This window comes from Periplaneta americana, chromosome 7 (assembly GCF_040183065.1).
Source record: "Periplaneta americana isolate PAMFEO1 chromosome 7, P.americana_PAMFEO1_priV1, whole genome shotgun sequence".
NCBI classification, from domain to species: domain Eukaryota; kingdom Metazoa; phylum Arthropoda; class Insecta; order Blattodea; family Blattidae; genus Periplaneta; species Periplaneta americana.
Window position 1 is genome coordinate 120,553,456 of NC_091123.1, and position 12,347 is coordinate 120,565,802.

The following is a 12,347-nucleotide window of genomic DNA, read 5'->3' on the forward strand; positions in this document are numbered from 1 at the left end:
TTCGTGTTATTTGCCACTGAAAATTATATTTAAAAGTTCGATTTTTTTTTTTCCGAAAGCTATTTTGTGCTTTTTAGGTCAAAACTTACTGTCTTATATGTATTTTAATTTAGAAATTGTTGGCAAAATATAAAGTATTCTAGTATATTATTAAGAACGTAGAATGGCGTAAGATATCTATAACATAACAATAAGCGCGTATTTTTCAAAACTGGTTTGTATATTTTACAGCCACCAACACCAATGTTTCTCCTTTGTGTAAAAATAACTGAAAGTGAAATAGCAAGTTCTGGAAATAAACCATTCAATTATATCGGAAACTATACCAGTATTCCAATTAATGGATTTGTTTATTTATATTTTTTATTCCAAGTACAGTAATGTTATCTTCCATGACATAGCATTTCACAAATATCTTTTGAAACACCCTGTATAAATAAAAATATAAATAAGAAACAACAACATTTTCATATACTGCCATTTAAAATTATCATCATTCTTAGAACCAAACTTTTGCTCCACTGTGGCCAAGGTCACTCACCTGACGAGAGACAGGAATGAAGACATCGTACAAAGATTTCGAGTATGCAGCAGGTTTTGCTCTTTGCCTCGAAGTTCTCTGGCCATACTCCTGTGTTGAATGGTGCAGTTGAATCTGATAGTTCTGAGTTGTCTCGTCAAGGGATGTTTAACAATGGAGGTGCACAAAAAAGATGTTGCAAGGTAATCAGGCGAGGAATTATTGGAAGGTGAAATGAAGCCCTTAGCACTGATTCCACAGCTTTTTTATTCTGTTTTTATCTTGCAACAGATATGAATGAAAATAGCATGTCTTCTGATCTGCGTTAATGTGTTGCTAAGTTGATCATTGTACAGTTTCTAATTAATTTTTTATGTCTCGTTTGTGTTCTGCTGTAAATGCAAGATAAGTACCATTTCCTACGCTCCGTTTTATGCTGGGTGGACAATACTACTAACAAAATTCACTTCTTTGCTGTTGCACTATACCATCATAGTTAGTGTGAACGTTTAACTGACGCCTTTTGTTTGAAATTCAGTTCACCTCATACATATTCAATGGCCAAAGAGTCAATTAATACACCTTCACAACGAAAGCATGTTTACCATAAAACAAAATAGCCAAGCAACTGATAGTGAGGAAAATGAGATGATTAAAATCTTGTTCAGAGGGTGAAAGCAATTATGGATTATTCACAAGAGATTAGTTTGGACATTTTCCATTGCTGGTGAAGAAATTATTCTACATTGGTCTTCAGGTTAACAAATAAAATGGGGGGCGAGAAGGATATTTTATTCGGGGTAGTTATAAATCATCAAATCTACTTTAGTGACCAGAATCCGCTGAGTTAGCTCTGTGGTAGAGCATCTATCTCCAGATAAGCCGGCCTGGTGGGGTCAGAAATGTTCTGGATAGTTTCCTGGCAGGGTCAGAAATTTTCATGAGTTAAATTCCAAATCTCTCTGCAGTGCACATTAAAAGAAGGCATATGTCATTGTTGATAGTGATTCGTCCATCGGATGGGAACATTAAGCTTGGCAGCTCCCTTGGTGCTATTCGATAGGAGTAGGCTACGTGCTGGCACCAGGTTCCCCTTGTCCCTTCCTCATCTTTATCATCATCCTCACCCATTCCCTACACTACACTTACACATACATTCACTCTAGAACACGACATGACTCTCCCATAGACACATCATGCATAGTGTGGGCCATCAAAGTAATGTGCAACTATAAAAATAGGTCACAGCCCTGCCATCTATCCGCAATATGCGGAACCCGAATCACGTAAATGAAGTGAGCAGGCATTGGATACACACATACACACTTTACTGATCAGTGACAGACGGTGGGTTTGAAAGTTGAGGAGGCCAACATGTGATTGATGAGAGGTTGAATTTTATGTATTAAAAATATAAGGCCTGTCACATACTTCTTTACTATTACATATTTGTACACTTGGTCAAAATGAAAGTGGCCGGCATCTGAGACACTAAGTTTGAATTGGGTATTTCCGTGAATGCTCGGGACAGCCAGGCTTTGTTCAAAAGATTGTGTATATTCTTCTAGTAGTTATAATGGGGAACACGACTATTACTCACTAAAATCGCTAAAAAGTGCTAAACATGTTCCGTTCTGTAAACAGGTGTTGTCATAATGTAGTTCCAAAATGAAACGAGTATATTGTAACAGCAAGTATTTCGTACTAGCTGTTATTTTGGAATGTAGTATTCCAAAGTGCTGTTACGTTTTGGAACAATTCCAAGCAAGGAACTGTTCCAAAATAACTGTTACGTTATTTTTTCCCCTCACCTCTAGTTTCCATTGTGGCTTTGTTCAGTGAAGAAGTGTCTAGTTTTTGTGTGTATGGTGGAGTGGTATAGTGTTAATGGGGTATTAGTTTTTTTGTTGTGGCTTTCTACACTGCTATTAAATCATGCCCAAAGTAAAATTAAGTAGTAGGTAGACTTCAATCATTTGTAAATTAATTTCGCAACGAGTTTATTTCCACACATAATGGAATTCTACTTTGTAAAGCAAGTGAGAAGAAAGTAGGCGGTGAAAAACGGTTTCAAGTGTTGCAGCATATAAACACATCCAAACATAGGGAATTAGCAATTAAAAAATGTAAAAAAGAAAACGATCCGAAGCAAAAACTGCTTGGGGAGTGTTTAGGTAATAGGTTAACACCAGTTTTCTGCAGACTTGTGTGAGACTTTTTTTTAGCATGTGATATAGCTCTCCTTAAGCTCAATAATCTATCACTAAGAAATTTTCTTCAGAAATACACCAACAAACATGTACCAGATGAAAGCACTTTGCGCAAAACATATGTAATCCGGTGTTACAAATATTCAAATACTCTTAGGAATCAATTTGTGTAGGTTAGTGTTGATTAAACGACGGATTGTGAAGGTCGTTACATAGCGAATTTTATAGTTGGGGCACTTTGTAAGGAAAATCCCACAACTCTGTATCTACTGAATATTGGAGAGTTAGAAATTACTAACAATGCTACAATTACTCAGTTTTTCATTGATTCAATGAAACTACTGTGGTCTGATGGCATTAAGTACGATGTGCTCCTCTTCATAACAGACTCTGCTAGTTACATGATAAAATACAATACAATACTGAAAGGTATTTTCCCTCATATGATTCACTTGACATGCCTTGCACACAGCCTTCATCGTATTGCAGAGACTATTCAGTTATGTTACCCTTTAGTGGACAAGCTAGTGTCTTCTGTTAAGAAAGTATTTATAAAATAAAAGCTCCGCCCAGAATTCAAAAGTTCAAAACAATGGCGCCTGACATTTCCCTGCCACCACATCCAATTTTAACCTGTTGGGGAACATGGCTGGAGGCTGCTCTACACTATTCAGAACATTTTTCTAAAATTAAGAAAATCATAAATACGTTTGAATCAAATGAAGCAGTATCTATTGAACTAGCCCAAGAAACTGTATCAGACAATGAATTAGATGGCAACCTTGTGTTCATATCGGCTCATTTTCATTGTATTCTGAAAGCTATCAGCAATTGGTATTCCTTTACTGCAGTCTTTAGCAGATTTCGATAGAACAATGGTGAAGAAGTCTAGTCTGTCTCTGAACCAATCAGAGTGCTGCACTGTCGGCAAGCGGCAGGGAAAACAGTTGCGGTACTCTGTCTATATAGAGCTCTGCTGTATACTACATGACTCTATACAGACAGTGGCGACAAGACAGCTTAAGCTCTGCCCATCTGCCATGTTGTTGCAGAGGCTATATGGATATCTTTTAATATATCTGGAAATTGAATTCCTATCCTTTAATTTAATCTAATTGGAGCTTCTAATATTAATATTTCGTATCTGAGAGAGTTTCTTGAGAGGTCTTCCATTTCCAATATCTCTAAATACTTAGACTGAGTTGGAAAAATAACATAATATCAAATCACTTTTACACATGAGGAAGGGAAAAGTATGTTGGTTCAGATACACTTTTAATATCTGTATTTCCCAGTAAATTCAATTAATTTTTTTATTGCAATACGTTTTCGGAAGTACAAAACAATAACAGAAGTCATAATGAATCGAAGAAACAGCATACATGTCAACTGCCATACCATTTTAAATATTGTGAATGGTACCTGGAAAATTATGCTGACAATACATTACACAGTAAATGTATTGTATTATATTGTCTGCTGTGAGACTGAACAAGCTATACATGAAGAATTAACTACAAAACTGGCAAGGTATGAGAAACTATATTTAAAAGAAAAAAGGCTAAAAACTACAAGAAACTTTTAAAGAATTCGATCAAAAGATTAAAAAACATGAAAAAGTGTAGTGTTGAAAATGATCTTACTTTTGTAAATAAGATTTTTAATAATGATCAGATTATTTCATTACAAAGAAGGCAACAAGAAAAGACGAACATGTTTGTAAAATGGTTAAATGTGACTATTACCAAAGCCCTAAAGCTAAAATTTAGTTGTGATGGAAGTGAATATGAGGAACTGCTCAAGTAAGGCTATCCATTGCCTTCTGTACTTACTTTACAGAGGAGATTACAGAATCTCAAATTTGATAGTGGGATTTTGCATTTAGTTTTTGAATTTCTTAGAATAAAAGTGCAATCCTTCGAATCTCATGAAAAAGGACTATGTTTTAATATTAGATGAAATTACTATCACTTCAGGGAATGTATATGATTGCTCCTTAAGCAAATACTTTGGGAATGTAACACTGCCCAAACATTCAGGCATAGCAACTCATGTTTTAGTTTTTATGTTAAGTGGTGTAATTACACAGTGGAAACAAGTAGTTGCCTATTATTACACCAGTGATTCAGTAAATGGTGTTCTTTTTCATGACATCATCGAATGTATTTTTCAGAAAGCTCAAGTGTTGCAATTAAACATTTTAAGCGTAACATCTGATATGGGTTCTTGTAATCAAGCACTATGGAGGGCTTGGGATGTAACAGCAGGCAAATAGTCTGAGATCAAGTGCACAGTTGCCCATCCACTGCACTCGGATAAAGTTGTATTTGTCTTTGCTGATGTGCCACATTTATTTAAAAACATTAAGTCAATGTTCATATCTAATAAGGTTATTAGAATACCTAATGATATTAAAGAGAAACAAAAGCTACCCACAAATGAAGTTCTGGCAAGCCATATTTATGAAATAATTGCACATTCTCTTAAACTGGCACCAAAACTATCAGAACGAGACGTGTTTCCAAGTCATTTCGGGAAGATGAAAGTGTGTACATCAACAAAGGTGGTAAACCATACTGTAAGCAGTGCTCTGAAATTTCTTGCTGAAGAACTAGATAAACCTGCTTACTTAACTACTGCATGGTTTTTGGACCAAGTAGAAAGATGGTTTCATTTAATGACCTCTAGACATCCATCATGTGCTTTAAGTAAATTTAATTTAGATTTTTACAGAGATTCCATAGCATTCTTAAAAGATTTTAGGGATGTTTTTTGTAATATGGAAGTTGGTCAGAAAAAAATTTGGAAACCATCTGAAACTGATGTCTAATTTCAACGCAGGCCATGTTAGAATTACAGGCTAATTTAAGGGAAGGCAGACAGTACAAGTTTCTTTTAATTAGCAGGTTTTCTCAGGACTGTTTGGAAAATCTTTTCAGTATGCTAAGAAGTAAACAATGTGTTCCAAATGTGGTTTAGATTAAAAATAACCTCAAGTTGATCTATGTGTCACAATACTTACGAAATCCAACTCGCAGTAGCTATGAAGAACATGACAAAGAATTTCTTTCTGGATTCTTGGACACATTACATGAGGTAAAGCCTAAGTCTGAAGAAGTATAAATTTCTGCAGAAATGAGTCATCCTATGGCAAGTCTCAATTCTATTGAACTGAATTCCTTAAATAATGTATCTGGTTATATCGTTCGCAGTATCCAGAAGACATCAAAAACATGTTCAACATGTATATCTGCTGTGGGCTCTAAAACACCTATGCATGAAACATTTATCAGGTTCACAAACTTTCAATCCTTCTGGGAATATCACACTGTTTTTCTGTTCGAAGAAAACATTTATTTTTGTAATGGTCCTTCCAAGAGTTTCTGTACAAGATGTAAATTTGAAAGAATTCTACTTTAAGGAGATGAGTAAATTAGGGCTCAACATACCTGACTGTCATGAACTTAAAACTAAAATTATTAGCAGATATATTGTATGCAGACTGAAAATCAATTCTAAAATGTGTAAACCAGCTACTAAAACTTATGCAAGTAAATCCATTGCTGGACATTCACTGTAGTATAATTTAACACTAATAATTCTTGTACAGGTTTCCTCACATTTTTAGGTACATAATGTGTTAAGTTTTTTTTTTTTTTAAACACACAGATTAGCGACCTTGGTCACGCACTTAGGGTCTGCCATTCCTACAACAATGACAGGCCTTATGAAAATTATATGGACCAATTAAGAAGATCACATAAACAGCCACACCCAACCATGAACAAAGGCTGTAATATTAGGCTTCCTCCTAACAGATCCGGAAATCTTAACTCTAACCCATTTGCTTTTTTTAATGTTCCACAACCCCTCACTTACTACCAATCTGCTACGAACCAACCACCCGTATACAGAGCAGTAACTCAGCTCCCATCCAGTAGTCAGGCCCAAAGCACTCAATCACAAAACCCTCCTAGGCCTTCATACCACAACCAGGCCAGAAATACCCAGCCCGGTACAATTCCACAGAATGCTCCCACACATCCAAATTTCGGTCAACCAATTAAAAAACCCCTGACACTATCAAGACGCCCATATCCTAGCCCTGACAATATAGGACGGCGCTTCTCTCAGATCCAACCCAGCTTTCTGAAACCAATATCAGGCGTTTCAACTGTAAGACACAATTTGAATTCCCACTTCGAACCAGAGGAAAATCTTTACCTTGATTCAGAACAATCTTACCCAACCAATGAAGACCAGGGCCGCCGAGAAAAGGGGGGGGGCAAAGGGGGTGAGTGCATATGGGCCCGTTAGCAATAAGGACTCGTCAGATTAAGTGAGTCTGATTACTTTTTATTATCATGAATAATTATTCGTAATTACATACAGGTACTATAAAATTTTGTTAGAACATTTGTTATATAAATTTGACATATTAACTCAACAATAGTAGAATTAATACAAATTACCACTTCATATGTAAATATTTGACTTTTATATAACAGAACTAATCTAAGTTCATCAGATGTTCAAATAAAAATTTTTCAGATTTATTTTCAATGAAGAATACCATACTTTTGAAAGTTATTTGCTTCCATAATAATGAAATATACTCCCTCTGAATGGTTTTTTTATGCCAAATGCTTTTTCTTGAACCTATCCACCTTCAGTTTTTGAGTTTCAACGCGAAAACGCAAGTAACAATGTCAGGGCAATCAGTGGGTTTTCCATGTGAGAGTAAAGCAATAGATAGATGTTTCAGGTCATTGTGGATTGTAGGTGAAAGTTAAAGTCAGGTTTCCTATGCTTTCGAACAATAGACATAGCATCTTGGTATACTGCTGGATGTAGAGCTTGAAATGTAGAGGGTAAAATAATTTTATTAGTAAGTAACAGCTTTTGGTCTTTCTTTAGGAACTGTAATTTTTGCGCTCTCTCTAGCCAATACTGAAGAGAATGACCACACCACACCACACCACACCACACCACACCGTCATTAAATATAGATATGAAAAAGACCCAACCCCACTTGATTAATAACTATAAACATATTTTATTTTTAATAGCATTATTATTATCTTACGTAAGTTTATATATATCCACTCAGTAAATTATAGAAATGAAGATCTAATTTAAGATATTCTCTACGTCTACTTATATAACCCCAAAACATTTCACTTTCATAACATCAATATAGCATTAATATGTATAATTAATGAAAAATAGTCACATCATGGCATTAACTATAATCATATTTCATTTCTAATGGTAATAATGTCATCAAACCACCTCAAGTTTTGTAGATTTTAATATCCAATACACAGCTGTACTCAGGAATTTACACACTGCAGAATCAGACCAGTAAATTATTTTTAGTAAGTCTTGAAGTTTTTAATAACCAATTGAATTTGAGCTCTAAATATATCAGCAATCTTGCAGGTCATGGCCTTTGTGTAATAGCCTATTGTTTATTGTAGTGTGTTTTATTCTGAAATGCAATTAGTTATCAAAACTGATGAAAGATGGATTTTGGAAAATAGGAAAATTATGTAGGAAAACTACCGCTTCACTGAAAGTTACTATTTTTCTGAAAATCCTTGGATGCCAAGCTTCAAAATGACGAGTCATTTCATTAAAATCCGCTCATTACCAGTTCAAATTATATATATAGATATCGGTTTCCCGTATTAACGTTTACCGATACGACAATTGAGGGCCCCGGCATTTGCCTGAACTATGTTCCCGTCATGTACCGAACACGTTCAATTATTTATTGGCTTGTCCTTTTTAACTACCCACTGCAATATGCTAGTGGACTCTCCCAAACCGAAGTCACAGGATATGTTTCCTTTTCAGTACATTGTATGTTTCGTGTCAAAACTTTCGTCTTTTCGTTGTCGTTTGTCTAGTAAATTCTGTTTATTAGTATTACTGGTTATAGTTTAACTGCACAATGGACAAGTACAGGCGTAAGTCCAGAGCTGAAAGGCACAAGGAGAGAAAAAAAAATTGGAAGATATTAATATGAGTGCTAGACTGCGTGAAAAATATTATGGAGACATTAACAAAGAGATCTGTGATGAGCTGAAAAATTTAAAATCAATTCATGCCTCTAATTTAGGGCCAACCCCACTGAAACCTATGAATCTCCTAAATAGTCTGAGGGGAATTAAAACTGGATACTTTATTTCCAAATATATGTATAACCATTACAATATTCTATAAAATTCCTGTGACAGTTGCTGATGCTGAAAGAACCTTCAGCAAAATGAAGAAAATAAAAAATGTATTCAGATAAACAATATGTTGAGAACGACTGAATAACCTTGGCCTCCTTAGTCTGGAGAGCGATCTTGCTAGGTCTTTAAATTTTGATGATATAATTGATAATTTTGCATCAGTGAAGTCAAGGAGAGTTGTTTGTTGATGTTGTACTGCAAGTTAGAAATTACAGGTGCTACATATGATCTGTGCTTAAGGCAAATGTGACTGACAGAGAGAAAATTCGATTTGCAATAAATGTATGGATTTTCTTTCTCATTATAATATAAGTTCTACGTCAATCTGTAATGAGAGTTACCATGGAATGACCCACAGGAAATTCTAATCTGCTTTGGTAGCTATGTTGCTCATAGTGTACTTAATTCATTAGGATCGAATACAGAAAAGTGTGTAACATGTGTGTCAACTTCGTCTACAGCCAGGGACTTGATAATTGAAAACAATACAACATTTTCTTATTTTGATGCCTTAAACCGTGGTGGTCTGAAATACCCTTCTGATTTTGTTGTTAGTTTGTGTACGCTTGTGTATAAACTACTTAACATTTTACTAAGCGAAACATTTGAAAATGACTTCTTACAGTTAAACTGTCAGAGGAAGCTTGTCATCAATTTAGCAATGGCTTTCTTTGAATTAAATACTGCAGATTTTGATGTAATGTGTAAATGCGTTCACTATCTTCAAAGATGTAAAATAATTGTCTGCAAGAATGTGATGGGGAAGTATTCTTGGTTTCACAAGTAAAGAACCTTCGATGCAGGGTTGGGTTCAGGAAGCCATAAATCTGACTGACACGCTCCCCCAATTAGTGAAACTGTGGACAAAGATACCACCAGGAGACCGCTGAGAATGCTGTGTTGTGAATTTTCCATTTTTGAAAGAATCCAACCAGTTGCAAAAGAAAATACATTTAAAGAGTCCAGCCAAGAGCAAACGTGGCAACAGCTTCCCCTAACTGGCCTGTCAATCACTGTCATCTGTGCAGAAGTGGTGTGAGGCCAGGGTTCTTTACTTGTGGAGCCGAGAGTATATTCTTTTCATTGTCTTTAGACAGGGTGTCTACAAACTGCAGTAATACTCCACCTCTAAGGCCATATTCTGCTTTGTAATTAGTCTGCTGACCTTTAGCACCCAGGTAAATGTCAAAATCAACGAAATAACCAAGTTTGAAATTTATACACCAGACTTTATAGCCAAATCATATTGGTTTCCTCTAATGTACTGCTTTAGGCTATGATGCCCAAAATAAGGAATCATCCCCTTATCGCGAACATCTTTTTCTCACCACGTTGACTAATTCCACTTATATTCTGTGTCTCAGTAGTCATTACAGCTTGATCTGAATGCACATTGCATGCTGTTGGAAGTTGACTGGTATCAGAAATTCTCAAAACGTCATGTTGAGACTGAAACACTAATTCTCCATTAGCACAAAATTGATGTGAATTCAAGTTGCTGAATGTTCCTCCTATATCTTCATCCGCACTATCTTCATCTGTATCATTATGGACGTCCGGAGTCCACACCTGTGGAGTAACAGCGTGTCTGGTCTCGATACCAGGTGGACCGGGTTCGAATTCTGGTCAGAGCAAGTTACCTGGTTGAGGCTTTTCGGGGTTTTCTCTCAACCCAATATGAGTAAATGCTGGGTAACTTTCGGTGTTAGACCCCGAACTCATTTTACCGGCAATATCACCAACTCATTCAGACGCTAAATAACCTAAGATGTTGATAAAGTGTCGTAAAATAACCTACTAAAATAAAAAAAATGGACGTCTGGAGGACCTATATAGGGGAGACTGTTATATCTTTGACATAGTGTACCTTTGAACACTTGGAACTTTTTTGTACTAACAATGCCATTCTGTGGTTGCCGTTGATACTAGTTTGTCAAGTAAATTCCAGAGTGCACTAGTGTTGTAGTTAGAGGTTTTTCCTCACAGTCATTTTGTCTTCGTCATCAAGTTTATGTTTTGAGCACTTAAAACGAACATTTTGTTGCCTCAGTTTTTATTCATTTGTGTTCATGCTTTATTTAACTTCAAATATTTGATATCATAGCTTGGTTGTCTACAATATTGTGAGCAATACATTGTAATAAGTATTCTTGTTGAACCTAACCTAAACCTAGCAGTATGCTTTTTTCTAAAGCAGGCATAGTCTTGTACCTTTGAACACTATTACGTAATGTACCTCTGAACACTGTTCATAGGTACAAGATATTAGTAAATAATTATATAGACTGTACCATCCTATCATAGTAAGTTCTTAACTGAAAAAGTAATATGCATAATTATTTTCACTTGAATTTTTATCAAATTTCAAGTTATTTTTATTATTGTGTATTCCACTTCAACAATGCCAAAAAGTAAAACTGGCAAAACGAGGGATCATTATTGCAATGAATGCTATAATTGCTGCAATTACCAAGCAAACGAATATCATTGCGCAAAGCCTGCAAAGTTCATAAAGTTAAATTGGGGACTCTTGATGAACATGTTAAAATTTACAAAAACTCGGGGTCAACCACTTTCATACACTTTTCGCTGTGATACAAAGAAAGTTTTCTCTGTAGAGGAGGAGGAAGTATTGGTTGGTTATTTAAAAGCCTGTGCTAAAATGAATTTTGGCTTGAGTAAGAAATCTGCTAGAGAACTGGCATACAATTGCAAATAAAAAGAAGGATGCATGTCAGTGGGATATTAATGAGTTAGCTGGGAAGGAGTGGAGGCGTCTATTCATGAAGCAACACAAAAACAAATTTTTTTTTAACAAAACCAGAGGATGTTTTGTAACATACCGTCCACTCCCAGTTAATGCAATGCCAAATGAAAGTGTGCCTAACACATCAGGATCTACTCTGTCTGTTTAGTCAACACTAATTCATTATTGCAAGTTGAATTATACCTCACACATCCATCAACACCAGTGGGAGAGGCATTAAATAGGCAAAATAGCTCTATTTCTCCAGTGGAGATTCGGTCCTACCCCAAAGCTGCCCCAAGAAGTTCTAGTAATAGGGGAAGAAAACCATGAAGAACAATGATTACGATAAATAGTCCTGAAATGAAGAAATAAGAATGAAATATGAACAACAACAACTTAAAACAAAAGCAAAGTCAACAAACCAAAAAAAAAAAAAAAGTAATAAAGTTACGAAAAAGGTTCTACAGTGTGATTCAGAAAATGACGATTTAGGAGTTATGGTTTTACAAAATAGCAGCGATGGAGTTGATGAAATGGTGGCTGACATTTTGCAAGATGTAAATGAATTTAAAAACGAAAGGAGGATTTCAAAGTTATAATTACGAGGTTGGTGACTTTGTGTTAGT

The 12,347-nt window shown here is 35.5% G+C and overlaps 1 long non-coding RNA gene across 1 annotated transcript in view; it reads right to left on the reverse strand.

Moving 5' to 3' along the window:
• LOC138703403 (uncharacterized) overlaps nt 1-10,933 on the reverse strand; it is a 28,199-nt gene extending 17,266 nt beyond the window's left edge. Inside the window, exon 1 of the long non-coding RNA XR_011333152.1 lies at nt 542-10,933. This is a non-coding gene — a long non-coding RNA (uncharacterized lncRNA). The remainder of the gene's footprint in view (nt 1-541) is intronic.
• Nucleotides 10,934-12,347: the final 1,414 nt, after the last annotated feature.